This window comes from Capricornis sumatraensis, chromosome 9 (assembly GCF_032405125.1).
Source record: "Capricornis sumatraensis isolate serow.1 chromosome 9, serow.2, whole genome shotgun sequence".
Taxonomy (NCBI): Eukaryota; Metazoa; Chordata; class Mammalia; order Artiodactyla; family Bovidae; genus Capricornis; species Capricornis sumatraensis.
Window position 1 is genome coordinate 8748500 of NC_091077.1, and position 6167 is coordinate 8754666.

The window sequence follows — 6167 nt, forward strand, 5'->3', positions numbered from 1 at the left end:
AAAGGGAAAAAAAAAAAAAAGCCAGACCCATTTCCATTTTTAACCTGGTGATACAGGTCCCGTGTGGGCAAGCGGGCACAGGGCTGGCCCAGGAGGATGAGGCTGGCCTGTGTACCGGCCTCAGTTTTCCCATCTGTGGTTGGGTGGGCTGAAGAGGGCTGGTGGGTGGGTAAGAGTTGGAGTGAGGTGGGCAGAGGAGGCTCCTGTTCTCCCTTCTCCCCGCTCCTTCTGGGTCCCTCCAGGTACTGGGGATCAGGGCTGCACCCCGTCTTCTGCCACCCCTGGAGGCCTCCCTGGATAACTCCCACCTCTGTCTGCCCAGTCTGTCTCCTTGAGTTTATCTTCTGTCTTCCTTTTGGTGACTGTCTCTTGTGTCTCTCTCTCTTGCCTTTGTGTCTCTCTCCATCTCGTTTTGTCTCTGTGTCTTTCTGTCTCTCTGTGTCTTTCTCCGTTTTTCTCTTCCTGTCTCCCCTTCTCTTTGGGTCTCTCCCTCCTTGGAGTTTCTCTGCATCTCTTTGTCTCTCCCCGCCCACCCCCTGTCTTTTTCTCTATGACTCTGTCTCTGTCATCTCACCTGCCCCTGTTGATCTGACTCACCAGGGCTAGATGGACCCGGGCTGTCTTTCTCTAGGAATCTCTGGGAGGCCAAGGCAGGCCCAGACCAGACTCTGAACGCCTTCCTTGACTCTCGCCCTCTCCCTCCCCTGCTCAGAATCTGGCCACGGCTCTCCAGCACTGGCAGGGACAGGAAGTGGCTTACCTCCTCAGCCTCTCACTCAGGACTCCTGCCCACTCCCACCCCTGGCTCTCCCCCCACTCAACTCAGCTCCTCCACTGCTTCCCCAGCAGGGCATTTATTATTGTTATTATTTGATCATCTGTTTTGGACTGTGAGCATCTTTGGGGCAGTCCTGTTGCCTGAGTCTTGTCTGTGGCCCTCTGAATGCACCCCTGGAAGATCAGAAAGTCCTTATTAATTCAAATGAGCAATTCCGTCTGTACAGTCATGCGCTCACTCATACATTCACACGCAGACAGATCTCTAACTAGGAAACTTCTATTCATCCTGCAAAGCCCAGATCAGATGGCCCCTTCCTCCAGGAAGCCCTCCTGTACTCTAGACAGAGCTCTGGACTCCCAGCCCAGCATCAAGACTTCTATATGGGATTGAGCAGAGGTAGGGACTGCAGAGGGAGTGAAATAAAGGCATTGGGCAGTAGGCAGCACCACTGGGGAGTGTGGGGGTCAGGCTAATATCTAGAGTCCCCAGCACTTCTCTGCCACCTCCTGATTCCTTCACTGCCCCTTAAACCAGCTTTCTTTTCTTTGTCATGGTGAGATCAGGGTGAGACCATCTCCCCTGCATACACCCCCCACCCCCATTGGCACAAAGGCCAAAATGGTAGCACACAGAATATTCTAGAACCTTTCTCATGCTCCAAAGACACGTTTCTCCCCATGTTCAGGAGCTGAGATGCTCAACCCAGACCCCTCCCCAACTCTCTTCATCCACCTCCCTTATCTCACCCAGCCCTATGTCCTGGCTGTGCAGAATGCTTTCCCTTATGATAGAAGCATACCGTCATAATTGCATCTTGAAAAATTGAGTGACAATTAACAGACACTAGATAAATCGCGGAATACCGCTCATTAATTGTACACCACGTGCGGGACGCCATACTCAGCATCAGACTCACAGTGACTCACTGAAACCTCCCTGAACCCTAAGAGTTAGGGAACTGACTTTTTTTTTTTTTTTTAAGAATTGTAGAATTTGGCTTTTTGTTTTATGTTGGAGTTGATTAGCAGTGTTGTGTTAGTTTCAGCTGTACCACAAAGTGATTCAGTTATACATATACATGTATCGGTTCTTTAGCAAATTCTTTCCCCTGGACTTCCCTGATGGTCCAGTGGTTAAGAATCCACCTGCTAGTGCAGGAGACACAGGTTCAGTCCTTGGTCTGGGAAGAGCCCACATGCTGTGGGGCAACTAAGCCCATAAGCTGCAGCTACCAAGCCCACACACCTAGAGCCTGTGCTGCGCAACGGAGGAAGCTGCCTCATGGAGCCTGTGCCCCTGCAGCTAGAGAGTAGCCCCCACTCGCCGCCACGAGAGAAAGCCCTCAGCAACAATCACCCAGCACAGCCATAAATAAATAATTAATTAAATTAAAAAAAAATTCCTTTCCCCACTTAGGTTGTTACATAATATTGAGCAGAGTTCCCCTTGCCACACAGCCAGTCCCTGCTGGTTATCCATTTCAAATACAGCAGTGTGTACATGTCAGCCTCCCTGAACCTTAAGAAGTAGAGGACTGTTTTTATCCCCGTTTTATAGAAAAGGAACCTGAGGCCCAGAGTGGCCCATGCAGGGTCCTCGAGCTTGCGAGTCACTGGATCCCACTGACTCTGAAGTCCTAAGACCCTACCCTTCCAGTGTATCTTCAAATGCCCCAGCTCCCATCCTCTGACTGTCTCAGGGCAGGTCATCAGAGGTCAGCTCTCTACACCCCTGATGTCCCCCAGGGAGACCCTGGGACCCAGCCTCATCGCAGGTGCTGAGGCTCAGTCCTGACATCACCGACTTCAAAAAGGGATCCTTCCCCCAGGAGACGCTGGCTTGCTCCATGGCCTTGTAGGGTAGACCCTTGTCCCTGGAAGAGCCACTTGTTCAGGGAGCTCCCGCAGGTGGAATCCGATGCCAAGGAAGGGACAAGGCGGTCAGGAATGGTGTTAGAGCCCAGCCCTGGCCCCTGCCCTGCAGCCTTAAGACTGGACTTACATGTTCTCTGTGTATCTGCCCCAGGGACACCCCAGAAGTCCTGGGCAGGGCCGGAAGGGTCATCTGGGGTTCCTGGCCCCTGGAGGCCGTGGTCCAGCTCTCCAGACTGTGTGGCCTGGGGCATGAGGTGGATGAAACCTGACATTTATAGCTTAGAAGGAGTGAGCTCCCTTCTTGAACCTCACTCTCCAACTGGGGGTCCTGAAGACCCGGGTGGGGGCAGCGCTCCATGCTGCCACCTGGCGATCCCACATCCCTGAGACTCGGGGTCACTTATTGAGCACCTACTACATGCAGGCACTGTGCAGGGTTTGGAGACAAGGACATGACTCAGCCCAGTGGGGAGAGACCAATATCTGCAAACCATTGCCGAATTTGTTAGGTAGGATAGGGCAAACTTCTGTCTTAGGTTGGGATTCCCCAGAAGAGGATTCTGAGACAAAAAGTCAACAGCAATTACTTTATTTGGAAGGTTATGCAAAGACGCACAGATAAGGGATGGGAAAGTGGACAGAAAGGAAGGAGGCTGATAAAGTCTCCTTTATGGGGAAGCCAGTTACCACTCTTGAGATTGGGGCACAGTCCCACAATGGACCTCTAGAGGGCAGCAGAGAGCATGCCTTTTGGAGTTTGAGGACCCAACAGGGGAAGAAGCTGGAGCCTTTATCCAATTCCCGTCCTCATCAGTTGAAGGCAGCCCCTGGGTGTGCTGATATGCCAGCCTTCTATCTGGCCTTTGTGTGGGCCACCTCCAGCTTCAGCAGCTGCAGAAAGACCCTTCCCTTGCTTCTCTGCCCCTGCATAAGTGCTGGGAGAAGGAAGCCCTTGGTGTAGGAACCTGATTAGTTTTTTCTCATTCTTTTTTCTTTAGAACTGGAGGATAATTGCTTTACAACGCTCTGTTAGTTTCTGCTGTGCAGTGAAGTGAATCTGCTATATGTGTAGGTATATCCCCTCCCTCTTGAACCCGGCTGCCCTGCCCCCCATCTCACCAATCTAGGCCATCACAGAGCGCCGGACGGAGCTTCCTATGGTTTACAGCAGCTTCCCACTATCTGTTGCACACATGGTAGTGTATATATGTCAGTTCTAATCTCCCAATTCATCCCACTCTCTCCTCCCACCCTGTCCACCTGTCCGTTTGTGTGTCTCTGTTCCTGCCCTGGAAATAGATTCATCTGTGCCATTTTTCTAGATTCCACATATATCTGTTACTATGCAATAGTTATTTTTCTCTTTCTGACTTACTTCCCTTTGTTTGACAGACACTAGGTCCAGCTACATCTTCTACAAATGACCCGATGTCATTCCTTTTCACAGATGAGTGATATTCCATTGTAGATATATGGACCACATCTTCATCCATTCATCTGCCTTTGGACATTTAGGTTGCTTCCATGTCCTGGCTACTGTAAGTAGTGCTATGATGAACACAGAGAGACATGTGTCTTTTTGAAACCTTGATTAGTTTTGGGTGGAAATCAGGGAAGGCTTCCCTGAGGAGGTGGCGGTAGAGGTGAGGTCTGAAGGAGGACTGTAAAGGGGTTGCCCCTGCTCCTCCCAAGATCTCTGCTGGAATTTGAGACACACAGAGAGAGTGAGGGGCTAGACTGAATTTAGGGACTACTGAAGGAAAAGAGCAAAGATGTTCTTAGGTTGCATCCGATGGAGTCTTGCTCTTTCAATAACAACATGAAAATGTTAATGACTGAAATGACGGCTGGCTAAAGACGACCCAGAGCGTGTGCTGAGTGGGTCGAGTGCAGCATGTGGGGGTGGGGTGGGCAGAAATGGAGGACTCATTCACCCTTCACTGAGAGCCTTGTGCTGTGTGTACTTGGAGTCCCCTCAGCAGAGAACCTGCTCAGCTTTCACATCCCAAAGTCAGGATCTGAATTTGAGTCTGTCTGATTTCCCTGGACTCTAAAACCAACACTGCTTCAGGCCTGCTCCCTTGTTCATTAAGAATCATTGGGGGAGGAGCCAGTGTGGGGAGGAGGGAGCAAAGGGCTCTGTGTCCTCCCCAAATTCTTGGAGACTGATTCTAAGGGAACTGTGTGGGTTACAGAGCTTGCCCACAAATGCTGAAAAACAGGCATGACCACAAGCTTTAAGGCATCGTCATAATAATGAATCATAATTACAGTGAACACTGACATGGCCCTCAATCTGCCTGCGCTGAGTGCCTCACATATATAAGCTCATATATTAATTTTCACAATAAACCTATAAGATAGGGGATGCTATTTTTACATCAGGAGAAACTGGAGCACAGAGAGGTCAAGAGAGTTGCTCAAGGTCACACAGCTGAAAAGCGGCAGAAGCAAGATTTGAACTTAGGCTTGTCTGACTGCAGTTTCCACGCTGATCACCTATACTGAAGAGCCACCTCATATGCTTGGTGTCCAGCCCAAATTACCTTCACAGACAACAACCATTGCCCATTGGGTATCAGAGCTACCTCTATCGGGAGAGGATCCTCTGTGAGTCCCAGGTATTTCTATACAGCTTGCGAGCAAGGATGTGGATGGCTTGCCTTCTGGCTATCTTTTCAAGGATGTTTGTAGAGCAAACAGCCCTGGAAGACAGGATTTCTTGCTCTGGAGCAGAGAGCAGGTTTGTTTGCTGTCCATATAATAAGGTTAATGCTTCCTTCTGACATAAAGGTAGGACAGGTTTGTTCATAGTCCACAGAAAAGACAGACGTTTCTAAACTCAGAGTTACTCAGCCATGGTGCAAACCCAGTGTGCACCTGGGCCGTCCCTGTTGGGCACTTGGAGGAAAAAGCAAAAATGTGAAGTTCATGCCGCCTCCTGTGCTGTGAGAAATAAAGTCCTTGATCTCTGACCCTGGAGTCTTATGTCTTCTGTCAACATCCATGAAACTGGCAGGTTAAATAAAAAGCTTAAGCTTTTTGGGGGAAAAAAAAAGGAAAATAAAGATTAAATAATCAATAAAGTTAAAGGAAATTTATTCATAATATTTAAAATATAATTCAAAGTAAAATTCAATAAGTGAGCAATTTTAAAAGACACATATAGTCAAGATTAGGAAGATAGAGACATATGGGGCTTCCCTGGTGGCTCAGCAGTGAAGGAATCCACCTGCAATGCAGGAGACGTAGGAGATGAGGGTTCAATCCCTGGGTCTGGAAGATCAAACTCTTTTGCAATCTCATGGACTGTAGCCTGCAGGTTCCTCTGTCCATGGGATTTCCCTGGGGGCAAATACTTGAGTATTCTTGAGTATTGGCCACCTCATGCGAAGAGTTGACTCACTGGAAAAGACTCTGATGCTGGGAGGGATTGGGGGCAGGAGGAGAAGGGGACGACAGAGGATGAGATGGCTGGATGGCATCACGGACTCGATGGACGTGAGTCTGAG